Source organism: Prionailurus viverrinus, chromosome E1 (genome assembly GCF_022837055.1).
Source record: "Prionailurus viverrinus isolate Anna chromosome E1, UM_Priviv_1.0, whole genome shotgun sequence".
Lineage (NCBI taxonomy): Eukaryota > Metazoa > Chordata > Mammalia > Carnivora > Felidae > Prionailurus > Prionailurus viverrinus.
Genome location: NC_062574.1, coordinates 42,720,011 through 42,747,868, shown reverse-complemented (window position 1 = coordinate 42,747,868; position 27,858 = coordinate 42,720,011). Strand labels below are relative to the sequence as shown.

General features: G+C 40.6%; 1 protein-coding gene across 2 annotated transcripts in view; it reads right to left on the bottom strand.

Annotated features, from left to right (window-relative positions):
• Positions 1-24,218, bottom strand: part of KCNJ16 (potassium inwardly rectifying channel subfamily J member 16) — a 110,090-nt gene extending 85,872 nt beyond the window's left edge. For both annotated transcript variants that reach the window (XR_007147040.1, XM_047833817.1), the window contains exon 1: positions 24,093-24,218. The gene's annotated coding sequence lies outside the window, so the exon portion shown is untranslated. The remainder of the gene's footprint in view (positions 1-24,092) is intronic.
• Between the last annotated feature and the right edge of the window lie 3,640 nt (positions 24,219-27,858).

Sequence of the window (27,858 nt, the reverse complement as noted above, 5' to 3'; positions counted from 1 at the left end):
GTCTCTGCTCAACTATCTCGCCTGCCAGACTGCCTTCCTCCCTCCCTTCCTGCCCTTCCATTTTTCCTTCCTTCTTCCCTCTTCCTTCTTCCTCTCTCCATGCCTTCTTCCCTCCCTCCCTCGCCCTTTCATCTCTTCCTTTCTTTTCTGTTTAAAGCGCTCTGTGCATTTTACCATGCTCCACGCCTTCCAGAATGTATATAACAAGAAGCAGAAGAAAGGAGAGTCAACTTGAACTTGTTTTTTCAAGGAACAATCCAGTTCAGCATTTTCTTTTTAAAAAAATTTTTTAATGTTTATTTATTTTTGAGACAGAGAGAGACAGAGCATGAATGGGGCAGGGTCAGAGAGAGAGGGAGACACAGAATCGGAAGCAGGCTCCAGGCTCTGAGCTGTCAGCACAGAGCCCGATGCAGGGCTCCAACTCACGGACAGTGAGATCATGACCTGAGACGAAGTCGGACGCTTAACCGACTGAGCCACCCAGGTGCCCCCAGTTCAGCATTTTCATAAGACAAGGCACAATAGTCCAATGAGTGCTTTTTTTTAAATGAGGAAATTACAGTTTCTTAAGGGTGATTTGTACAAAATGTGAAATAAATATATTCACGTAATTTGGTATCATTTCAAAGGACACGATTTGATTAAGATGATGTCCACAGCAACATGGTAAAGTCTGTAAAAGTAACACAGCTCTGTGTTCTGAAATTATTTTTTTCTGAAATTTTTAAAAAATTTCCACAAGCCTGTTTTTACTGAAGCGACAATAATTAGAATCTAAATAAAAGTAACAATGGGCCCCTGGGTGGCTCTGTCAGTTAAGCGTTGGACTCTTGATATCACCTTGGGTCAAGATCTCACGGTTGGTCAGTTCAAGCCCCAATCAGGCTCCAGGCTCTCAGTAGGAAAGCTTCTTGGGATTCTCTCTCTCTTCCTCTCTCCCTGCCCATTTCTTTTTCTCACTTACCCAGTGGGTAAACTGAGGAAGGCATAAGCCTCTTATATTAACTGCTCAAAGCCCCACATCTAGTCAATAATGGCCCCAAGATATGAACCCACACAATCTGGCTATGGAACCAGAGCTCTTAACCACTTGTTTTTGCCTAGGTATCAGCCGAGCCAATCTTTCCTTGGTTTAACAAATATATTGTCTTGTGTAGACATCAACAAGGAGCCCTGGGCTGAATTGCAGCAGCCCCAGATGAAAGGAAAGTGATTTCAAATTACAGCAGCTAGAGATCAGTATTTGTGTCTCTAGTTCTAAATAAAGTCACCTGGGACACCTGGGTGGCTCAGTCGGTTAAGTGTCCAGTTTCGGCTCAGGTCATGATCTCACAATTCATGGGTTCAAACCTCGCACCGGGCTCTGTGCTGACCACTCCAAACCTGGAGCCTGCTTCGGATTCTCTCTGTGTCTCTGTCTCGCTCTCTCTCTCTCAAGAGTGGATAAACGTTAAAATAAATAGAGAAAGAAAGAAAGTTAATACAATAAGCAAATACAACTAAATTATAATGAAAATCTCACAATCTGAAGTTTAGATTCTCTTTTTGACAGATTTAAAGGCCAATGTAAGGCAAATAGATCAGGCAAATTTATATCTTAGCATAAGATTTTGTAGGATTATTTAGTGTGTGCTTAGTGTTTTCACCCAGCTCAGAATGATTCCTATGTGTAAGGAACCTGCCACCCCGCCTCAAGTACTCAGCTGCAGATTGCCCCTGCCTGAGCTCTAGACTCCCCAAGAACTCTGATGTGAAGTTCACTGCCACCTCCTTCCAGGTCCTTTCAAACCCTGACCACCTTTCCTTTGAGTTTCATACTACACCTTGTATTCCTATGATAAAGTCCACTCTCAGCCTATTTTACCTATTTCCTTAAGTAAGCCCAAATTCCTAGGACCTTTGGATTGCTCACACAGTAAAAAATAAAGACCACTACGTTACAACTCCTTGAGGGGCGCCTGTGTGGCTCAGTTGGTTAAACGTCTGACTTCGGCTCAGGTCATGATCTCACAGTTCGTAAGTTGGAGCCCTGTGTCAGGCTCTGTGCTGACAGCTTGGAGCCTCAAGCCTGCTTCCAGTTCTGTCTCCCTCTCTCTGCCCATCCCCTGCTCACGTTCTCTCTCTCTCAAAAATAAATAAACGATAAAAAAAATTTTTTTAATTGCAACTCCTTGAATTTTTTCACTGAGTCTTACACCTGTTATATAATCAAACAGATACAGAATTAGAATTTCTGCATTTGTCTAGAAGAGATAAAAAGGCAGGGAAGGAGGGCAGAAGGGAAGGAGAAGATAGGAAAGCATCCTCATCTTTTAGAATAGGATTTAGGTCTAGATATTTATATCTATCTATATTTACATATAGATAAAAACGTATCTATATATTTTTATTCCTATATCTCTATATTTATATATAATGTATTATATATTTTAAAATTTGACTTACATCTACCTGTATTTATATACAGATATATAAATATAAAATATTATATATTTTTAAAATTTGGTTTAACACACATTTCCTGAGTCCCAAAGAATGGGCTTGTAGTGTTCATAACACTACAGTTATGAACTCAAATGAGAAGGCGTTATTAGTCTAGTAGGAAAATAGAACACATATGGAAACGTCAAGAGCAAAACAGCTGGATTTTAAGCAATGTGGATGCTTAAAAGCACAAACCCGGGAGCTTGGGAGGCTCAGTGGGTGGGGCTTCGGACATCAGCTAAGGCATGATCTCACAGTGAGGTGAGTTCGAGCCCCGCAGCAGGCTCTATGCTGACAGCTCGGAGCCTGGAGCCCGCTTCGGATTCTGTGTCTCCCTCTCTCTCTGCCCCTCCCCCCTCCCTCAAATATAAATAAACTTCAAAAAAAAAAAAAAAGCACAAACCAGTTGGTATGGGATCAAAGTAAGGACAATCCAATGCACTGGCAGAGCTCAGCAAAAGCTGCACGCGAGTGGTAATTTCACGAGGAGCCAGTGGGCTTTCAAGAGGTCAGAAAGGGTATGCGTGGATTCTGAGCCTAAAGGGAAACACGAGCAAAGACAGAACAGAGAAACTATTGGCGAAACAACAGCGTTGCGGGTTGATGTGGTTTGGGGCACCTCTACAGAAGCAAAGTCTGAAAGAAGCCGCGCCAGATCCTGGAGGAACTTCCTCGTCCACTGAGGACGCTGTGTTTGGTGGGGATGCAACGCAGAACCACTAGAAGCCTGAGTCAGAACGGGAATCTGCCCACGAGTGTGATGGAAAAGGACAGTTGGGCCGGGCGGTGGCGTAACAAAAGGGGGAGGAGCAAGACAGGGGTCACTTACGAACGAGAGCCGGAGTCAGTGAGTAGAGAGAGAGTTGGGCAAATGTAAATGGAAGAAAAATGCCTTTGTGTTATTTAGCAGCTGATAAAATGAAGCAATAGGGGAGAAAAGAGCCAAAGATAATTCTTTTTAAAAACAAAAAATTACTGGTCTTTTTATTTTTGAGAGAGAGAGAAAGAGCGTGAGTGGGGGAAGGGCAGAGAGAGAGGAGACACAGAATCCGAAGCAGGCTCCAGGCTCTGAGCTGTCAGCACAGAGCCGGACGTGGGGCTCGAACCCACCAACTGTGCGATCATGACCTGAGCTGAAGTCAGATGGTTTACCGACTGAGGCACCCGGGTGCCCCAAGAGTCAAAGATAATTCTCAGTGTTCATTATGTGAGTACATGGGAGGAATTTTTCTGAAGATTCCTTACTTTTTAATGAGAAGAGTATTTTTCAGTGGTATCAACTTAGTACAAGCAGCCAATGCAGGGGCAACATAACTAGAGAAAAAGTCAGGAAATTGGGACCTGGTTCTGCATTGACAACTAACCACAGGTGGGATTTTCTAGTAAGCAAGGAAGAGCTGGACCATCACTAGGATTTCTTCTAGGTTTACAATTGTATTATTCCCTGGGTCCACATTAAAATGAAGCTTCATAAATAAGAACAGGGATTATGCTTTTTTTTCATTGTTCTATACTACAAAGTCAATGTCTAACAGCGGTATTTAAACTGTAATATGCCCTCAATAAATACATGCTGAATAAATGAGTGAGTCAACAAAAGATTGTTTATAACAAAGTGAAAGGACTGATTGATTCATATCTTCTGTTTTTGTTTTTTAAACTCAAAGTAGCCATTTGGAGGGTTTTTTTTTTAAGTTACTTATTTAGAGAGACAGAGAGACAGAGAGAGAGCATGAGCAGGGAGGGGAGAGAGAGAGGGAGAGGAAGGATCCCAAGCAGGCTCCGAGCTATCAGCACGGAGCCCAATGTGGGGGGCTTGAACCCGAGAACCGTGAGATCATGGCCTGAGCAGAAATCAAGAGTCAGATGCTCAGGCAACTGAGCCACCACGGTGCCCCTAAAGTTTTAGCCTAAGTAGTGGAGCTGGATTTGACATCAAGAGATTATAGTCACACTTTTACAATCTTCCAAGTTATTTGCTATTGCTCACATGTAAATGTTCCCAGCAATGCTTACTCTTCAAAATGGAAAATCTCTGTCCCTTTCTGTATATCTCTTATTCCCATTGCCATCTCTACAGGTTGCTAATACTATATAAAATAGAGATCTACCTAGTGAAGGCTGAAATGGAAGGAGTGACTTTCAAATTTCACCGGTTTGGAAATCTTGCATTTGGTTGTAGATTTCTATTGTGCAGTTTGAAGATAAAATAGATCTTGAATTTTTTTTTCTACAATAAATTGGCTGACTGTATTTACAATGCCCAGTTATTTCAGTCCCTTGTAAATCACAATCCAGCTTAGAAAGCAACATATTTCACATCTCAGCTATTGCTTTGACTCACAAGGACAAAGAATGAAGGAACCAAAACTTAGCAGAAGTGGGTAGACAAACCTTTGCTCACAATTATTCTAGAAATTGTATTCACAATTTCTCCTTTCCTGATCTACAGCTTCAAAAGCAGTTTGCTAATTCTCTCCCTCACCCCAAAACCGCACATTACCAAATACCTGAGTATTTAACACTACGTACACAAAATTCCTTAGATGGTAGATTGTTTATTTCTTTTTAAAAAATTTTTTAATGTTTATTTTTGAGGAGAGAGAGAGAGAGAGTGAGAGAGAGAGATGGAGACAGAGCATGAACAGCGGAGGGGCAGAGAGAGGGAAACACAGAATCCAAAGCAGGCTTCAGGCCCTGAGCTGTCCAGCACAGAGCCTGATGTGGGGCTGGAATCCATGAACCATGAGATCATGACCTGAGCCAAAGTCAGATGCTAAACTGACTGAGCCACCCAGTCCCCCCCCCATAGATTGCTTATTTCTAATAAGGATGATTGAACGTTGTATCTAATAACCTATATACTATCTCATCCCCATCTGAACCCACTACTATTTTTCCTTATCTAAAATTTAATAATATAATGAACTGGATATGCAACAGTTCCGTCTATGTTATAGACTTAAACTATAGTAAGATAAAATAGAACCTTCATAAGATAAAAGAATACCTTCTAAGGTTATATTTAATATTATCCCCAAAAAAGTACATGCCAAGTATTTATTTCAATAATTTGTGAATTACAGAAGGTGTTTCACAGTGAATTTCACTAAAGTTAAACAAAGATGTAATTACATAGTTTAGCCACAGCGTATTTTATTAAGTTCAGTGTTAGAGAGCGTTATATTCCTAATAGTGAATTCAGGATGGGGTTTAAATAAATCAATTCTCTTCTCTTATGCAAACTGATATCTCTACGAAGTGGGGTTTGGTAGAAGGAACAAATGTCACTGTGTGTGCACGTGTGTGTGCGTGTCTGTCTGCTTTAATGGAAAAGCTAAGAAACTAATGAAGTAACATTCCTATTGGTTACAGGAATAGAATGTTCTCAAGTGGGTGAGATGGCTAGGCTCTCTTAAAAATGGGAAATAAGAATGTTAGCACTACATTTCCGATTACTGAGCCCATCTATTTTATTTCTACTGCCCACAGAGCAGAAAGGCATACCTTGTTCCAGCATGGGAGAATATGCAACATTGACCTTCTCCTTCCCCTTGAACCAATTTTCACAAAATAGAACCCAGTGAAAGAAAACACAGGGATCCCCAAATGCATATTGAAAAGTAATCCATTTTTCACTCATCAGATAACAACACTTAATGACTTGGGTAACCCAACTTCACTCTCCAATGGCCTTAATGAAAAGGCCAGTTCATTCCATTAGGAAATCAGTGAGATGAATCGTAATGAAAAACTGTGACTCTTTGCCAGGATTTAGCAAAGGCCATGAATAGCCCAGCTTAAAAGTTGAATTTCTTGTTTTCCTTCCTGTGTGGCTCTCTTTGAAAGGACAAGAAAATGGTCCATTTGGTCTTTGGAAAACCCATCTCAGGGCATGAGATACTGCCAACTGGTTAGGTTATCTTAGGTAAATGAAGTCACGGGAGCATTAGGAATAAAATGACCAGAGGGCAAATTTGCAAGTGAAAACAAAGTGACATGTTTAGGTTTTCTGACTAATGTAGTAAAGGTAGCGAGCAGATCGTATCCCATAGAAAATAGCACCTTTGGGACACAGAGTCCTGGCACGTTGAAGTGTTTTCTGCCTCACCCCCATTTCCATCACCCATGAGTTCTCTTCGACATAATAGTTCTGCTATTATTTCTTAAAAATCACCATGCTATGCATGATCTAGGAAAAAAAGAAAAAGAAAAGGACTTACAGGGAAAGTGGCAGGGGGGTGCATAATACTCCGAGGTTTTGTCAACAATACATTCAAAAAAGAAATTTAAAAAGAGAATAGGACCCTAACAGAGGGGGTTGGAACAGTTTTGCACTTGGTCAGTAGTAAGGAATGCATAAATACTACAGGAAATATGGCACTTTGTCTTGAGAAAGGCCTGAGGTTGACTGGTGGATGTAGGCATCAGGAGAAGGGTTTATAGCTTGTGAGTTACAGCAAAGTGGTGGAAGGAAGATTATCTGAAATCTGATGGGAAGTTATAATATCAGGGGTGTGGATGAGCTCCTAACACATGTGGTACATGGAGGTGACTGCAGGTGTCCAAGGACTGTGCAGATGGATTTTGTGTCTTCCAGTGTGGCTCAGGTAAGGTGCAGGTATAGCAGTTTTCATTCACCTAGTTTCTGGAGGACAAAATCACGTATGGGCAAACACAAATCTTGCTCAAATGATGCGTTATGCTCAAGCCACCCCATGTTGCATTCAAATTGTCCCCTTGTATATCAAGTGCACTGGAACTGACTTACATTTGCCAAACAGGTGTTAGAGCAGAACTGACTGCATATTCTCAGGTTATACTTATTTAATACTGAAACAGTCAAATGAAGAGTTAAATTTTTTCTTAATCTTCTGGAGATTTCTAGACAGGTGTTCAGTGTTGGGTTGACATATTATATCATTCTACCTCTATAATCATTACCTAGCCCCAATAATACCATTTACCTGCTCATATTAGAGGACCATAATTAGGGTAGAATTGCAGGAATTGATCGGGGGCTTCCTTTCTTCCTGCATGATGGAATACCTTATTGATTGGATTATGTTACCCCGTAGCTCATCTTCCACCTTCTATCCTAGTTGTATTTTTTTTTTTTTATGCTTCTATTTGTTCCGGATCTTAATCACAGTATTCCATAGCATACCAACTTATTATTGCTACATTCCGAAAATTTATCTAGCAACGTCTTATCCTCGAAATGTTCTTTTCTTGTTTCATTTAAAGTTGGATTTTGTTGTTACTGTTTGGTTTTTCTGTTGTTGTTGTCGGTCCAATTCTGTGACACTAATCCACTTACATGAAATAGCCAAAGCAAAGGCTTTTCAATATATCTCATCTGGTTTTTCAATAACGTGCAGAGTTCAGGAGCTTCTCCGTCTAGGAATCTTACTCACCCTTTGGAAACGATTTTACAAGGATCCAATGTAAATATGAAATAACAGGAACACCCACACCATGCTTGGCCCCTTTTTCATCATGTTTTTAATGCTAATCCAAGAAAACAGCCTATAAAATATGCACACACGTATGTACATTGCAGACCTTCTTGTAAACATCCCTTCTGAGATTAAATTGATTCCTGAGGAATTGGTTAAGACAACAGTACCAAAGGTCACTTTCAAAACTTCCTGTGCCCCTGAGAATGTTTTGTGTTAATAATATGCATTAGTTTTACAGCCACTTAAGAAGACCTTGTTTATGTCAAACCAGAAACAGAGGGCCAAGATTAAAACTAGGGGTAAATCCTATCACTCCAATACCATCACATGAGTGCAGACTTCTGGAAACAAAAGAAAGCTGAGTTTTAAAAGATTCACTCAAAGTCTCAATTTCTTGACAATTTATCCCAAAGCCTTCATACAAAGAGAAAGTAACAGAAAACTGTGCCATCCAGGGACAGAGGCCATCTATTGATCTGGACAGGATGATAGATGAGAAACACAGGAAAGAGCCAGACTTGGGATCACAATTAAAAAAAAAAAAAAGCAAAGCCAAACAGAGGAGTTGGATTCTCAACACTAATAAACTTGCTAAATAGGATTCTTTTGCCATTGTAAAAATAGAAAGTAGGAATCTTAGAGAACTTTTTAAACTTCTTCACATTTAGGGAAATATGTTTCTTAATTTTCTCAAATACAAATAAGCAAATAAATATCTATCAATCAACCACAGGCCCTTTTTGGGCAACTTTGTTTGAATCACCAAATGGGGAGACCATGTGAGAACAATATTTGCTTTCTAGAGTTAAAAGAAAATGAGCAGGTGTTTCATACAGGGAACATGATTTCATTGATGGTGTTAAACCCTCTTACCTAAATTTCTTTGAAGACAAACGTTTCCATTTCCCTTTTAGAGCCAATATGTTTTGCTTTCTCAGAGTAGCACAACATAATTCCATAAACCATAGATGGCTGGTGAGTCACTATTTTTTCCCCTAGAGATCAGAGATTATCAGAGCTTGAAATTTGAATGCTGTGTAACTGCCCCAACTCTCCAACACTGCTCACGAAGTTTCTGAAGTTTTAAGCAAACAAGGAAAACATATTTAAAAAAAAAAATTGGCTTCTTTTGGAAGTGGGAACTCAAGTTACCAACGTCCTGCCCTTATTGGGTTACTGTTGTCATAGTCTACATGGGAGACTCCTCTCATATGATTGTAATTACCAACATAACCAAGCTATTAGAGTATGGCATCAGGGCCTGCCTGTCACAGTGCCTAAGGTGATTTATCTTGAAAAGGAGACAGAGGGCTGCAGATGAATGAACCATAGGAAACTGATTTGTGCAACGTATTCAGCACGGCAACATGGTCTCAAATCCGCTCATTTGGCCCAGCTCAGGTATCAGTAACTGGAGAAGAGCAGAGAACGGCAATCAGTTGAAATTACTCCTGTCTGATCAGTTCTAAGCTTGTGACAGGTGACGTGCTGCATAGTTAGTTCCTAGGGGAGAGGAGACAAGAAATAGAAGTGTGGCGGTGGGAAGAGCCAACTGAAACTCCCAAATGTAAGTCGAAATTATTTGAGTATAAAGGAAAAGCATAAGGAAACAGCATATGGGGTGCCTGGGTGGCTTAATCTGTTAGGCTTCCAACTCTGGCCCAGGTCGTGATCTCATGGTTTGTGAGTTTGAGTCCCATGTCGGGCTCTGTGCTGACAGCTCAAGACCCTGGAGCCTGCTTCGGATTCTGTGTCTCCTTCTCTCTCTGCCCCTCTTCCGCTCATGCTCTGTCTCTCAAAAATAAATAAACATTATAAAAAAGAAAAGAAATAGCATATAACTGTTGCAGAAAATATATCCAGGACTTCTCATCATTTCTACTCCAGCAAGTTTTTATTATTTTTTATTTGTTTAACTAGACATAGATGCTGTTGTTAATTGCTACTTTCCTTACACTCAGCTTCAGGTAGACACTGCTAACACGCAAGCTCTTCTGAGCTCTGTTTTGGATACTGTGATTATCTTGAATGATTTGCTTAATAAACTACCTGAAATCTGCTGATGATCCACCTACTGGCTGGTCTCCTGGCACTTTGCCACTTGTCCAGATAGAGTGTGGATTTTCTATTCTTTTCCGTTACTATATTTGAGGTGCTTGCCTCTCTTTCAACTAGGTTCATCCCATAGCCAAGCTAACTCCTCAGTGCAAGTCCATTATTATTTTTCTGTACTTCCATTTGGACCCATGAAAGGGAAATCCCAGCATGACTGGGGAACACAGTGTGGGTGCCTGAAGCATAGCCAGTGCTCTGCATATATCAGGAAGATAATGTGTTAATGAATTGACTTGGCAAAGTCAAATCCCTGAATCATCTGAACACACAGACCAGGTAGTGCTAGGAGAGCACCAAACTCCATGCATCACGCTATAATGGAAAGCAGATTGCTACCAGTTCCCTCAAATTAGTCAGGGATGGACAAATAATACTACGAATTGCAAAATGATTCTACTAATAACCATTTCCCAGCATGCGTCTGTGAAGAAAAAAGTGTATAGAGGAAACCAGGTATTTGACGTCTGGGTATGTGATTATGTTAGGTGGTTCTGACTCATTCTGCTTGATATGTTGACTGAACATTCCCATCATTCAATTGGTTATCCTAGAAAAACATTTTAAATATATATGTGTGTGTGTATGTGTGTGTGTATATATATATATATACACACACACATATATACACACACATATATATACATGTATATACACATATATACACACACATATATACACATACACAGACATATATATGTATATATATGTATGTAGATAGAATATAAATGTAAGATATAAATATATCTTATATATACGTATATATATACATACATATATATGTAAGATATAAAAATAAAACTCTTGGGGGGGATGATTTCTGAAATAAAATAAATGGCAATTTCTGGGTCATTTCATTGCATCTCATCAACCAGATGACACTTGTTTCAGAGGTTATCATTATGAGATGGTAGGAACTAACAAGGTATGGGAAATACTAAATGATTATTAAATCACATTAAATTCGATTGTACATTGTTGAAGAGAAGACACAACTTGGTTCTATAGTCTGAAAAACACTGGTCTTAAAATTGAGAGATCTAACTTGTGGTCTCAACTTTGCCACTTACTAATCTGTGACCTTGAGATGTCACTTAACTTCCCTTAGGCTCAGTTTTTTCATCTACAAAATTAAGATGACTAAAAGTCAAACCTAAGGTTCTTTCCAGCTTAGAAATTCCATGATTCTTGGATAATTTTTGTCATATTCGTGTATCTATCTATCTATACATACATATATACTTTAAAGGTGTATTTATGTTTGAGAGAGAGAGGGAGCACAAGCAGGGGACGGACAGAGAGAGAGGGAAACAGAGAATCCAAAGCAGGCTCTGTGCTGCCAGTGGAGAGCCCGATGTGGGGCTCAAACTCATGAAACTTGAGATCATGACCTGAGCCAAATCAGATGCTTAGCCAACTGAGCCACCGAGGCACCCCATCACATGCCTATATTTTAATTGCAATTTGCCGTTCCATGAGAATAAGCTAGAACTTTAGATACATCCTCCTTTGCTCTTTCTAACATACAACCCAACTATCATATGGTTTTTAATTTACTGATTTGAATGAAATAAGCCGAAGTATTTCACCTTAAAAGTGACCGTATAATACGTAATTCTGGTATATTCAGTAATGGTGCTGGCTTATGACATGTTAATCAGTCCTATCTCTAAAAATGGAGCCACAAATACACTGTAATTCAGGCATAGAATTTTCCTCTACAACAAATAGTGTGGTTTCTTGATGAAGTGAATTAGAAATGTCTTGTGTTTGTGTACAAATGGTTTCGAGCAGAGTACACAATCTATACGTGGAGGCTGTGCCCTTCATTTGTCCCATGGGATGCTGATTAGTGGTATTATTAGGAGCTATGGAAAAAATGTGGGCTCTTCTTAAAAATGAAGCAGGATCCTGTCATAGAAACACATCCATTCTGGCACCTGGCTCCTAGTAATTTTTGTTCCTGATCCTTTAGTATTTGTTGGTTTGGTCAGGGGACAAAGGAAAGTTGTTCCATAACAACCAGATGGAAAACCATAAGCTCAGTGAAACCCAAGAATTGTTTGAACTCATGCCACAGGCAGCAGCAAGGTAACCGTGCCAAAATGGGTCAAAATTCCCCAAACCACAGAAGGGTCAACCATGTGCTGTAGGGGGGTCAAAATATACATCATATTGTCATCCATCCAACTTTGAAAAGGCAGCACCTGTCATGTATGGGGAAGGAATCAGTCATTAAACTATAGAGTCACAGGAAGTGACTATTCTTCTCTCTTATTGGTCAAACAGGGAGCTCTTCTTTGGGGAGCAGAATTCTCCTCTTCAGAGCTAATTCTTACAATTACACTAATTCCATGCTAATGGCACGAATTCCAATAATGAGAACTCCCCCGTTAAGCCTAGCTAACCAAGGAAAACAATAACCTATCCCGCCACGGTTCTTCTAGTCTTCACCTTAGTTAGAGAACCATTGATGAATCATGAATCCTTCCCTTATACATTTGAATTGCACTTGCTCTAGGTATTTTCTGAGGAAGAGCTTATATCATGACAAAGGAATAGAAAAAGAGGTTTGTTCTGCATGTCCTGATTTTTCCCCAGAATAGATACAAATCCATGACTGCCATCTAGTTAAAAGAGAATCAATGCAGGGAGAAAAAAAAAAAAAACTCACCAGGAAACAACCATTTTGATCTATTTATAGCAGCTTTCTCCTATGTAGCATTTACTAAAGGTCAGGCACTATGTTAGGCACTTCAAGTATGTTATCTCATTTAATCCTTACAACCTCATGAGTCAACACAAAATTATCGCTCCTATTTTACAAATAAAAATATGAGCCTGGAAAAAGTTGACTTCAAAGTCACATGGCTGGTGAGGGTCCTGGGTTCTCTTCATCACTGGCCTTCTTCCTGACATGTGCTTTTGCACATGGTCCTTGGGGCAGAGGCAAACCTGTCCGTCTCTTTCATCTAAACGAGAAATTTCCCCTTGAATTAAAACAGGTTTCTTCTGGGTATTCTACAAAAAGGAAAATGCACGTTGGGAGAGCCCAGCCATAATTGGATGTTGCAATTCCCTTGAAAGTAAATAGGAAGTAGCATATGCCAAACCTTTTCAGCACACATCTTCACCAAGAGTGGGCTAATATGTCGTTAGTCACTTTTCTTCCTTGAACTCTTGCTACTTCATTAAAAAATATCTGTCTTCCTCTGACTGTGAGAATAGGGCTTACATTGTCACAGAAGTGATTTTCAAGGTCGTCATGAGAAAACACCACGCTCCCTCAAACCAGGCACACTACTGGAGGTCAGATGGGGCACTTCATTCATTTCCTGAAATTACTTAAGCACTTGAAACTGATACTGATCTGCAAGTTCCTGGATGTTCTAAACATCCAAACCACAATGGATTATGGAAAGAGAAGGTCTCAAACTGGTTCTATGGCATTACCCTAGTGGGATTTTCATTTCCTATTATAAATTTTTTTAATGTTTATTTATTTTTGAGAGACACAAAGACAGAGTGTGAACGGGGGTGGGGCAGAGAGAGAGGGAGACACAGAATCCGAAGCAGGCTCCAGGCTCTAAGCTGTCAGCACAGAGCTCTACACGGGGCTTGAACCCATCAACCGTGAGATCATGACCTGAGATGAAGTCGGACGCCCACCCGACTGAGCCACCCAGGCGCCCCATTCATCTATTATAATGAACAAGTTGAAATTCAAGAATTTGACAAAATCTCAGTGAAGACAAAGAATTGTAAAGCTGAACAGGATATGATGATCCTCGCTTTAAAATCTACAGGAGATACCCAGCTTCATTCATTCCTTAACTATACGTTAATGTTCAACAATCCTTTTTAGTGACTTCCCCTAGAGGCTCACTTCCATTCAAAGGATATCTGCTCCACATTTTAAATCTCACTAAAATGTTTCCTTTAACTTTCTTTTTTCCAAGGTATGCCTTTTCACGTTATTATAATCATGGGTAAAATGATGACATTTTGTGGAAAAAATCAGGGTATATGGTCCAGTGGAATATGTTTCTGATTTACGAGTTTATTTACAAATAAACACAATTTGATTATCCTTTTAAGGAATTGCTTTTATGAAAGCATATAAAGGCACCCAGGCAGACTGCCATAGAAAACCTGATTTGCGTGGTCCGGGGTCACTTTTCCTAATCATTAAACAAAAATAACAGCCACCATCATGAAAACCCGTAAAGACTTAACAACGTGAATATTAAACAGTAAATATTAAAAACAGTGAATATTAAACAGTAAAAACAAAAAACAGTAAAAACAGTGAATATTAAACAGTAAAATATTAAACATAAAAAATAAATCAATAGACATTTTTAAATAAATAAGTAAACAAATAAAGTAACTTATTATCATCTTGAAAGTAAGGCACACATTTAGCATTTACATTACAAGTCAAAGTAATTATTTGAGTTCAATAAGCACTGATTTTTATCATTACCCATTAGTTATAATACTTTGAAACCCACACATCAAGGTTGTTTTAAAAATACAAAGGACTCTCGTATACGAACCCATTAAAACACACAAGAGCCACTTGGAAATTATTGATGAAAGAGCAGACCCAGGCTGGCTGACTAGTGACTATGTCCCCAACGTGGCCGCAGAAAGAAGTTCCTGCTCAAACCTCAGAACACGCCTCCTCCCCTTAAGTAACTTACCAATTGATGCCTTCTTCCGAAGTCTGAGGTGGGAGGAAGGGGAGTGTGAGAGACGTGGAAAGTGTGAGTAGAAGAGGGAGGGCTTCTCTCAGGTAGGGGCCAGAGGCAGGAGGCCTCAACCCTGTCCAGGCTTAGAATGACCTAGGAGCATTTTACCCCTCCCCAAACCAATTAATCAGAGTCTCTGGGGATGGTGTTTGGTGCTAGGTATTTATATAGCACAGCAAGGCTGACAGCCAATGGTTCATAGGTGACCAGTGAGAAACGTTCTGTATACACTGAGGCCAAACATGTTCGAGATCCTCAGACACAGTGGTTCTTAAACTCAGGTGCATCAGAATCTCTTGGAAGATTGTTCAAACACAGATTGCTGAACCCCACCCCCAGAGTTTCTGATTCAGTAGGTCTGTGACCACCAGGCCCAACATTTGAATATTTAACAAGTTCCAGGTGATGCTGATAATTGCTGATCTGGGACCACACTTTGGCAGTCAGTCGGCTGAGGCCACCACCCTTCCCCAGCCAATCGGCTAAGGCCATGATCCCTATAAACCTTTGTGCTTTTGAAACTCGCTCCCTCTCTCCGGCATCTCACCGCTGCGTCGGTGCAGGTAGGAGATTGAGCTTGAGCTAGCTCGAATAAAGGCTCTTTGCTTTTGCATCGGACCCGGCTCCCTGGTGGTCTTTGGGGATCATGAATTCTGGGCATAACGTTCATTGATTGACTGATTGCAAATTCTGTCTATACAATCTATTATTCTATTATTCAGGATCATCAGAGTGGAATGTCAGAAAACCAAAGACAGAATTTTGTCCCAAGCTACCACCACTTAGCAGGCATAATCTGGTTTCACCCCAGCTGCCTTCCAATTTTGTTCTCTACTGATATACAGTACTTTGACCAATGACATTCCAGGACGATGGGTTCCACAAGTCAGCAAGTGCAATAAAAATCTGGGGAAGAAGAAATCATGGAGGACCAAGGAAACAGAATCTGCTCTAACCTAGAAAGCTGTCCTCTTTCTCCCTTTCCTTTTCAAATTAATTTTTCCATCTTGTTTTTCAATGTTATGCCCAGAATTCATGATCCCCAAAGACCACCAGGGAGCCGGGTCTGATGCAAAAGCAAAGGGCCTTTATTCGAACTAGCTCGAGCTCAATCCCCTACCTGCACCGACGCAGTGGTGAGATGCCGGAGAGAGAGCGAGTTTCAAAAGCACAAAGGCTTTATAGGGATCTAGGGGCAGTTGGTGGGGTCATGGTCGTGGCCTTAGCCGATTGGCTGGGGAAGGGTCAGAGTCCCGTTGGGCAGGTTGCCGGGCATGGTTTGAACCGGAAGTTTGAACAGGTGAACGTGAAGTTACTCAAGGGGAGGAGGCGTGGTCTGAGGTTTGAGCGGGAATTTCTTTCTGTGGTTTTCCCAGAAAGGGGGCCATGTCGGGGTTATAGTCACTCAAGATGGAGGACACAGAACAAAATGGAGTCGGCCGGCCTAGGTCCGCTCTTTCATTCACTACCCCTGCTCAACGCTCCCTCTAAACTTCCCAAACTCCTGGCTGAGGTCTAGACAGAATTGTAATGCATGCACACACACGTACACAGCCGTGGCCAGCGAGGCAAGAACATCCACACCTTAAACTTGACAAGCATAATAAGAAGAGGAAATTATGGAGGCACATGGCAGTGTATTAAACCGTGCCCATTTCCAGAGGGCAAGGTTTTGGTGCTTCTTACCCCCACTTACACCACCATATTAACTTAGACTGCCAGAGACCAAAACTCATGGGACCCTTGAACATCAAAGGCCATTAGTGCCACACCACCTACTGGTTCCTGGTTTTGCATTTCACGTCTCAGCCGCTCAGTCTTACTCATGCCTTGCTTGCAGGGCCATTCACATCCATAGTATCAAAATGGATTTGTTCATTTGTCTAACTGAGAAAGTTTGAAGTCTAGAACAGCTAGATATACTTTACTGGTGACGTACTAAAGGCCCATGCATCTTTAATAAATCCCCCCCTTCCCAGAAAATGTGTCCTTCCATAGCACATCGTCCAAGGCACTATGATCAGACTCGTAACTACAAATTACGATTATTTATATGCACAGTCCCCTTCCCCGTCATACTGTGAACTTCTCAATGTCTCCTCATTTCGGCAGCCACCACCCACACTCCTCTGTCCCTCTAACTCTTCGTGGTGACTTCCTGGCACTTCCTATCGACTTTTTAAATAAATGTAAAAGTGAATGAATAAATGACCTTTGATTGTCCTTCATGTGAATGAATGCCTTGCCCCTCAAGAAAAATATGGCACATGTTATTTTGCAACTAGTCTGTACCACAAAGTAGGTAGGCATCCCGAGATACGAATTACTTCCTCAGTCTGACCTTATTGACTCTTTCTACTGTACAGTGAAGGAAAGGCAGCAGGCTTCCTGTTTGCTCACAGCAAACCTTCCTGCCTTTTACTGCATTTTGGAGCTGGCTCTCAATTTCTCGATGATTCTCTTCACACAGAAATGCAGCTTCGTACGTTGGCAAGGCTGCACTGCCACGGGAGAATCCGCATTTTCTAGCCTGTTCGAAATGGCCTTTGTTCTTTGTCAACCCTGTCCAAAATTAAGGTGTTCTGGAGAAATCTGCAGTTGATCTTGGGACTCAGGCAGAAACCAGAATGGCATCAACATCACTGGTTGTTCACAGTGATTGGATACCTTTGAAGAATATATTTTATAAATAAATGACCACATTTTCTTTAGAATAGAGGCTCGTATATCTTAAATAACATTTCCCACCGTAGCCATGATTTGTGGTAGGATTGAAATGATTGAATTGGGTAGTCTAGATTTTCAAAGTCAGACGTTCCCACCTTCACAGGAATTTCTGGGGAAGAAAAATGCGTCACAGGTCAGAGGGCTTGGGGTGAGAAGCGGCAGCCCACAGATCCAGTTTCCAAGTTCCCACTACGGATATGATATCCAGCAACAAGAGCCTTGCCTCTGGAGAAGAAATAGGCCTTCCAGAGAGTCAGCTGGAAAAGAGAAACAAAACCGCCAACCGAAATGGGCTTCACCCCCTTGAAGCTTACATAACCATTGTTTTTAAGTCTTTTGACATCAGTGGGTAGAGGGGGACTTTGAAGCTACATTTAATATTTTCTCCAAGTACAAAAGAAAATTTAATCGCCAAATTATAAATCAAGGCTAAGGTATTGCCAAATGGCTGTGAGAATAATATAAAAAGGGTTTCGTTTATCTGTTTGCTTTTTGTTTTTGTTGTGTTGTGTTTTGTTTTGTTTTAGCTTCTGCACACGCATGGTCTGGCAAGTCCGGCAGTGAAAATTTAAAGAACACATCTCATATCTGAAGAAGTCTGCCCTTGGCAAGGTAAAGGCAACACCTGACTGATCTATTGGCTTCCCACTGAGGTGTTGCATTTAAGCAAAAAAGTTTCATGCATTTGCCTCAGGTAAGTGAGTCTCACTGACTGAGAGGGAGCCATGAATCCCAGGGCTTACAACTCCAGAAATCTTCTGCAAAGAAACACGTTTAGAAGTTTAAGAGAGGTAGACTACCTGAGCTGTTTCTTACTAGCACATTACCAGGTCTTTTGCAGTATTTGTATGCAAATACATCCAGACAAAAGATGTTATTGTCTGGGAGACTTTGGAGGAATCAGGTTCCATCACCTGGAGGCTAGTGGTGGTCAACCTACAGAAAGCAAACAATAGTTCCCAGACCTCACTCACTTGGGTTGGTGTATTATGTTTGATTCCTTCAATGCTATTCTACTCATGTCCTTTTAATTCCTTTTGCAAAGCTCATTTGCCATAGACGGGATTGAAATGTCGCACGTGGGCATTCCCCAAGCATAGTAAACGCTGTGGGTTGATATATAAATGGAAATTTACCAACTCATATGAAGGGTCTCTTGGGGAGACAGAATTTGAATGTAAATTCAGATAAATTTAGGTTTACAATTAGGAATGGTCTGGATTCGGTTTGGAGTTTTGAGGTAGAATATGTAGGCTCTGCTTCTGTTGACTTAAATTATCCAGAAACCTTTATTTTCCAAATACATTTTTCCTCCTTTATTCATTGTCCTTAGGAATTAGCTATTTAAAATTATCTACTTTGCTCAGATGTATATAGGAACCTACTTCTAAATAACCTGATTAATAAACTCCTTTATTAGATAAGAACTTTGAAAATCATTACAACAAAGAATGAGCTCCCAAGTCCAGTAATTTGAAAATACTGTTAGACATATACTCAATATAATAGTTCTGTATTTCTAGAAGGATGCAGCTCTCATTTTAAAACATAACACAATTTTTAGCTTAAAATAAAATGATGGGTCTGGTCTGGCACGTAAGAAGGCTGGAAATTGTCACACCATCCTAACAACAAATACAAAACTGATCAAAGATCAACAACTCTTCTTAGCTCTGCCAAAGAAAATTGCTACCACCGAAATTGGAGACACAAACCAGGAAACACAGAGAGTCACGAGTTATCAGAGCAGAAACCTCCATGAAAACCAGAGCCAGGGTAGAAAAATCTATACTGTCACTGACAATTGCTGGACACTTATGTGGACAAGTCCGAGAGATCAAAACAAAACAAAACAAAACGAAGAACAAAACAAAAACTCCAGGGGACTGCATGTTATCTCTTTAAGATTCTGATTTCAATTCCTTTAGACATATACCCAGAAGTGGGATTTCTGGATCATATGATAGTTCTATTTTTAATTTTTTGAGACACTGCCATACTGCTTTTTCATATTGCATGTACCAATTTACATTCCCATTAACAGTAAACAAGAGTCTTCCACATCATCACCACATCCTTGCCAACACTTGTTATCTTTTGTGTTTTGGGTAATCGACATCCTAACAGGTATGAAGTAACATGCCGTGGTACTGGTCTCAAAGGTGTATCTTATTCTCTTACTGATCACGACGTTCGCTACTCTTTGACTGATGATCCGAAACCATGGGAAGAGGCATCAGTAAGGTTTTGAAAAGCAATTACCTATGCTGGCTTCTTTGCCAGTCAAGAGACCAGGGAACATGAATGTTTACTTTACGTCAAAACCATCAAGTCGGAAATTCAGCTGAAATTCACTTAGAGAGCTCTCATTTATGGTTGTAGAATCCAAAATGCAGTTTCGCAATACCAGACTACTCCTTCAGAGTAAAACCCAACATGTGATTTGAGCTAACATTGACTCGCTGCCTAGACTGAGAAAGGCCCTGGGCTAGAAACCTTACAAATATGATTTCTTTTATCTCCCTAGCTTCTAACCCCCATTCCACGGATGGGAAAACCGAGGCTCAGAATTTAAAGCAATCTATGTAAATTCACAGGGATAAGGAGTAGTACTGGACTTAGAATTCAAACTGACATGCATATGATTTGAAATCTATGTCCTCCCCCCCAGAACAGATCAAAACATGAACCCGATTCATAGATATTCTAGCAAGGAAACTGAATTAGACGTCAGGACACTTGTGGAGCACCTGGGTGGCTCGGGCAGTTGAGCAGCCAACTTCGGCTCAGGTCATGATCTCATGGTTCATGAGTTTGAATCCTGCATCGGGCTCACTGCTGTCAGCACAGAGCCTGCTTTGGATCCTCTGTCCCCATCTCTCTGCCCCTACCCCACTCACACTCTCTCTCTCTCTCTCTCTCTCTCTCTCTCTCTCTCTCAAAAATAAATAAATCATTTTTTTTTAATTAGAAAAAATAAAAGAGGTCAGGACACTTGTTCCCAGCACACATCTTGACCCACTATGTTACCTGGATAAGCCATCTCCTCTCTCTGAGCCTCAGTTTTCTCACGTGTGAAATGAAAAGCTCTAGAATGATCTTTAATTACAGTATAGCTCAACATGAAATAAGTGATTATAAAAAAATAAATTAGCATTAAATAATCCCCGTTAACATTCATTTTGGAGACAATATGAAAGGCAAATACTTAATGACAGAAGCATCTAGACCAAAGCTGACAGCATTAACAATAGAAAAAAAAAAATCCTTTACTATTGTTACAAATCATTTAAGTTTAAAATTTTGACTTACCTTTTCACAGGCTCACAATGTCTTCAGTTAGCTGCCTCTTAAGCTTCTCTTGCTACCTCTGATTCAGCCTAAGCAAAACACCTTTCCTGCTTTGGCCAGTTTCTATTATCTCTTTTTATCAGGATCTTGGTTTGATATCCAGCCCAGTCAGTCCATGAGGACACAGATATCAATGAAATTCTGACGCCAATATTATGTTGTGTTCGTAAACTTTCTTCCCTTCAGCCAAACCACATGGTCACCAAATATTTGAGGAGAAACTCATGTTGGACCGAAGCATTCGAGAAAAACCTGAGAGCAGTGTATGCTTCATCACTGGCTCTCTCTGGAGATTCACACCCTTTTCACCAACACAGGCTGGGGACAGTTGTGTAACTCATAGAGAGCCTATGGTTCACTTCGAGCCTCAGTTCACTTACAAGTTGAAGTGTGTGGATAATCCAGAATCCCAGATTCACTGGAGACTAACAGACTATGTTTTTTCACACCCTCATGCCTCTGACAAATCTCATAATGTCCTCTACCATTTCACAATCCTAGAAAACTTTGATCCATATTTTTGTCCTTGGTTTAATCATCCACCTTCTCTGGAAGGATCGTCCCTATATCATGGCTGCTAGTTATGGGCCGACTATTTGTTCCAAAGGTATTTTTATTCTAACACCTGCTGTATTTTTTTAAATTTTTTTTTAATGTTTATTTTTTATTTTTGAGACAGAGAGAGACAGAGCATGAATGGGGGAGGGGCAGAGAGAGAGGGAGACACAGAATCGGAAGCAGGCTCCGGGCTCTGAGCCATCAGCCCAGAGCCTGACGTGGGGCTCGAACTCACGAACCGTGAGATCGCGACCTGAGCCGAAGTCGGACGCTCAACCGACTGAGCCACCCAGGCGCCCCAACACCTGCTGTATTATAATGTAATCATATCTTTACAGATTTGTCTTTGCTCATAGAGCAGAACTTCAGTGATAAGACCCATGGCTAATCTTTCTCTAAATCTTTCAGAGAACCTATCAAAGTACCTAGTATATAAGAGACCCAAATAAAGCATGCTTGGAGTTAATGCATCAAAATACTAATTAAGCATAGATCCCTCTACTTAGTAAAACCTTGAAAGACAAAGAGGTAATTTGCTCTTAATCTCTAAGCAATGTTGTATGATCCACCCAATGTATATTTATGGCGCACCTACTATATGTCCCATGCTCTTTTAGGGTCTGTGAATATAACCAAAAAAATGGATGCAACTCCTGCTGTGTGAAGTATTCCATTAGAATAGAATAGAGACAAGTGGCACAAGAAAAGTCGGGTGTAGTAGACGAGGAATCCTGTGAAAAAAGCAGGAAGAAAATTCTGGATGTGTAAGGGAAGGCAGCTACTTTATATAGGGCAAAATAAGAATGCAGGAGGAGGAAAAAAAGGAGGAGGAGGAGGAGGAGGAGGAGGAGGAGGAGAGCAGCCGAAGTAGCTGCAACAAATAGCAAGTACCATTCGATTTGGCTGATGGATTTATAATTAACCAAGCACACATACATTTTCTGGAATTCAGGGAAGGCGATTTATTAGATTTGCTGATAACACGTCTTTCTCCTTGTAGCTCCTGGATATAACATAATTCACTTTACTCTTAACCTATAAGGGTAGCCAACTAGGACCAGAGAGAGAGAGATCTTTCCCCATTAGAGACTGACAGGCCAGCGGATCCCTTTGCATACTAGAAAACCAAATGTTCTTACAGTTTCATTGGTTCTGTGTAGGGATCTTTATCCTGCGAAGCTCTGATCTCAAATCAGAACTCATGTCCCTTCCCCGATAGTGACACCATGTAGCAGTAGCAAACTGTCAGGCAATTTTCTGGCCAGAAAATTTGGTTGATGTTTTAATTGTTCTGAATAGCCTATTATTTGATCGGCAACAGTTGGTTATACTGCCTCACACCTGTGCAACTGCACATGTATAGGGTGAGGGGCGGGGGTAGGGGCGCAGGGGCGGGGGTAGGGGTGGAGGGTGGGGAAACAGCTGCATAATTGGTCTGTAAAGTGGTGCAGACAGATATTGTAACATTCAGCAAGGACAACAAGGTATTGAGAGAATGGAAAACTCTAGTAGATGCAGTTAAATACTTAAAAGCCAGTAGCATATTATTAATGTCTTCTGACGGAGAACGGAGTGGAAAACCTTAAGGAAGCTACCAAAGAGAATGCTAACGTGCAGGAAAACTCAGATTTCTTCTCTTGGGTGTCCATGGAGCCTTCCGTGACATAGAGAATGATCACTGGTCATGTTTCTCAAACTCTGTTCTGAAGACAGAGTTTTTCTTCCTCAGGCTAACCAAGGCACTCTGGCACAACACTCGAATTGTTCTTTTCCCAGTTCGCAAGATGAACGCCTACAACAAAACTCAGTTTGTTCATGGAAACACCTCAATTTTAGCTTGCTTGCTTGCTTGCTTTCTCCCTTTGAAATGTAATCTGCATCCAATTTTCTGTGTTCTTTTAAAAATCTCTGAACGTAGATTTTTGCTTACAAATTATAAAGGTTTATCAGTAATAGACAATTATTTTTCCTCTCTATGTTAGAAGTAACCAATTAAAAGGAATATTTTTTTTGGGGGGGGGGGGACAATCTCATTCATACAGCCGCAGCAAAATATCTAAGAATTTTCTTAACATCTACTGTATGTGATGAGTGTGTCACTGAATCTAAGAAAGTGGGCTTCTGGAGACGGACTTTGGTTCTGACTTTGGACCTACGGTGAACAGCGACAAATGTATAAGGGAAGGTATAATGGAAATGTGTCATGGATGTGTAAGGGAAGGCAGCTACTTTATATAGGGCAAAATAAGAATGCAGGAGGAGGAAAAAAAGGAGGAGGAGGAGGAGGAGGAGGAGGAGAGCAGCCGAAGTAGCCGCAACAAATAGCAAGTACCATTCGATTTGGCTGATGGATTTCTAATTAACCAAGCAATCACACATACATTTTCTGGAATCCAGGGAAGGCGATTTATTCACCTACGGTGAACAGGGACAAATTACCCTCCTTGTTCCTCAGTGTCACCCCTGTTAAATGGGGACGATGCCAAACCTCTCTCTTTTAATCTTAGAAGTTAAAAGTCCTTAGAGCAATGCCTTGCACACAATTAATTTTCAACAAACATTGTCTATTTTTACATGAAACGAGGAGTGGCAAAATTCCACTGAGAAATATCAAAGAAGAATTAAATAAATGAAGATGTACCTTATGCTCCAGGCTGGGAAGGGTGCTTCTTATGACAGTGTATTCTCAAGTTATTCTATCAGTAGCACATACTTCTGTTCTGAATTCACGTTAACAGCAATTCTTGCCGGAAATCGACAACATGGCCCTATAATGCAACCAAGAGAATAAACGTATGAGAATGTCTAAGGAAAATAAAACGGGAGATGAGAATAATGCAAATAAGTCGCATTACCGGGTGTTACAATGTTACAGTCAGAGTAATTAAGTCACCGGCGAAGAAGCCAGAATAAGCCAAATTTAAGACATTAGGTTTCCCAGAGGAAGACACTAAAATGGGAAAAAGCAAAATATTGGATGAAGGTCACAGCACAAACAAATGAGGAAAGAATGTACTATTCAATATAAATAAATAAATAAATAAATAAATAAATAAATAAATAAAAATGGAAAGGCGCCTGGGTGGCTCACTCAGTCCGTTAAGCCTCTGACTTCAGCTCAGGTCATGATCTCATGGTTTGTGGGTTCGAGCCCCACGTCAGGCTCTGTGCTGACAGCTCAGAGCCTGGAGCCTGCTTCGGATTCTGTCTCCCTCTCTTCTCTGTGCCTTCCCCACTTGCACTCTGTGTGTGTCTGTCTCCCTCAAAAAATAAACATTAAAAAAATGTTTTTAATGGAATAATTGGCCAGCTATTTGGAAAACCAATCAATTTTACAGCCTATCTTCATACCTTGCAGCCAAATAGCACCAAGGGAAATTTTTAAAAATTAAACCATAAGGAAGTCAAAAGAAAATGTATTTATTTGGTCACCAGATACAGAAAGAATATTTAACTAATGAGGGAACTGTGCCTTCATTATCACTGTCATAGGTAGTACTTATTAAACATTTACTAGGTGTTCAGCAATGCATAAAGTGCTTTATGTTCTTTTCTCTTTATTCTTTACTCTTATTGACTCTGGTTTAGAAATATGGAAGATGAGGCATAGGAAAGTTAAGTAAGGTTGCACAGCCCGGAAGTGGCAGTGAATGAATTGGGGCGGTCTGATTCTAGAACCCTGTGCTCTCAGATTTCTACCATCTAAAATAGATCTAACGGAATAAAATTGGAGAGGAAAAGACAAAATGGAGAGAAAGAGAGAGGCAGGGAGAGAGAGAGAGAGAGAGCAAGCAAGCAAACGGGCCAAGATATAAATGAAACCTTTGTCATAAAGTAAAAGTGAAGGGACAGTAAACTTGTAAAGAAGTTGAACTTCCCTCATCAGTCACACCCACAGAACCAAGACACCGAATTACCTTTTTTTCTTTTAAACAGAAAATCCGCACTGCTTTCTTTCTTTGACTATCCAAAGGATCATATTTAGAACTGGTAAGATCTCGGGGAGGCATCAATCAGGCATTGCCAAACTGTGTTCCAGAGATGGAACACCAATTCCCCCTTGCCACAAGTGGCGAAAGAATAGGAAGCCTTCAAAGTATTTGTAGCCTTTGACCTAGAACCTACTCTAAGGGCAATTGTGGAAAGGCAAGAGAGAGTTTTCATCATAGAGATGTTTGCTGAAAAAATTTTTCTTAGAGTAGGGAAATGTGGGGAATAATCTAAATGCCCCGCAATAAGAAAACGGTTGGGTAAATGAAGGTATATCTAGGAGATATACTATATTATATTACCGTATTATATACGATAGCAGAGGGGTCAGCAAATTCCTGCTGTGAGCTGAGCCCAGCCCGCTGCCTGTTTTTTTTCCTGCCTCTGTCAATAAAGTTTTATTGGAACATAGCCATGTTTCCATTTACATGAAATGGATTTCGTGATGCAAGGACAGAGGTGAACAACTGCTATCGAGACTCTATGGCCTGTGGTGCCTAAAATATTTATTATGTGGCCCTTCACAGGCAAAGTCTGCTGATGCCTGTTGTACCCAGCCAGCGAGGTTATGTTTACACAGAGTTTGTAACGATGAGGTTAAATGTGAAACTAGCACTCTTAAATGGAAAAGAAATTTTATTCATTCCAATCTATTCACACAATATTTAATTACCCGTGGCGATGCTAATAATAATAACGTTCTGATCCAAAACACCGTGCATTGCTATGTCACAACAGTCCATCTGAAAATTGAGTGGATCTGTACCATGGTTTTCAACTCATGTGAACTGAAATAGCTTTTTTTGTGTGTGGCAAATTCTTTCCTAGTACTAGTAATTCCTGCAAAGTGCATCATATCTCTTTGCCTCTATACAACTCGTGCTGCACAAACATTAATCTGTGATAATTTATGAAAGTTTGGTCCCCGAAGGCAAGCGAGGCCGCTGCCAATGATGATGTCATCTGCTATCTGTCTTCCCCTTAAAGGCCAACTCCCCTCCTCCCCCCAGCTGACTTCTTGATCCAATGACCATACTTTTTCACAGTACATCAAAATGTGGAATTAGCTGACTGACCTATTGGGTAACCCTCGCCTGGAAAATTAGGTCAGTATACTATTATATCTGTTTTTAGGATCTTAGGATTTTGCAGAGATGAGGGTAGGCCTTGCCTAACTCCTCCGCCTTTGAAAACAAGCAGTGCCTTCCAGTTAATAAATCACCAGGAAGGGGATGACAGCCCAGAAATCTGTGTTCACGTCTCTCAGTTGTTTTTGTCTGGTTCAGAAATCATTAGCACCTGATAGTGGTTTCAATGCTCTCCCCAGTGGTAAGGGCAGTTCCCAGGCCAGGTTTCTGTCAGACAAGAGGCAATCTATGGAGACCATACCTCGGAAGCACAGAGGCTTGCAAACACTCAGGGAGCATACCTCAGGACCTCAGAGACAGAGTCACTCATGTGAGTTTCACAGTTGAAGTCATACGAGAGCAGAACTTCCAACAAGGGTAAGGAATTACTGGTTTTTTTTGTGTCTTTTTTTTTTTTAATTTAGAGAAGATAGGATCATGCCAAAGAGTAAATTGATCAAGTTCTAGAGCTTCTATTGAAGAATGCCGATTTCAAGGGGTATACATAGCGTTTACAATGGTTTCCATTCGCTGAACTAGGGAATGGAAAATCGAACTTGGCTGTAAATTCAAATACGACTTCTGATACAAAATGCACCCATCATCTTTGGAAAAGATGTGATATTATATTTACCCAGGCAATCGGTATGTCTCAGACATTGTTCTTTTTCCCAAATACAAGGGGGAAATACACAAATGGACAATACTGAATGTTTAGCTGTTTTTATGGCTTGCCTGCTCATTTTTCTAAAAATAAGCCCCCAATCTATCCTTCCTTTGTTTAAACATTTTGGTGACTTAGTATGTTACAAATGTTCCGACACATATGGCGAATCCAGCTAATAAATTACAATCCTGGTTCTTAAGAAACCCAAAGTCCAAAAAGAGTAATAAATAACTGACACAGAGAAAGAGAGGGCTTCACAAACAAAACATAAAAGAAGAGGTGGGGAAGACTTTACACAGGTAACAAGGCGGTTCTTGGGGATAAAGAGGAATTCCTTGGGTAGACAGTGTGAGAAACCTGCTTTCAGGTAGGAGGAAACTATTTACGAAAGCATGGAAGCCTGAATAGCTTTGAGCAGTGGGATTCCATGAGGAGGTGAGAAAGGGTCCAAGGAAAGTCTAGAGGTAGAAACTATGCTCCCCAGGCCTTACCTACAGGCTGTGGAAAAAGTTTTCTAACATTCTAGAAGTATCAACCAGGCAACAGTGTAGAGGGTGGCTTTGAAAGTTCAGAGGGAGAAGAAACATAGAGGCCAGTAGGCTACGACTGCAGTAACAGAGAAG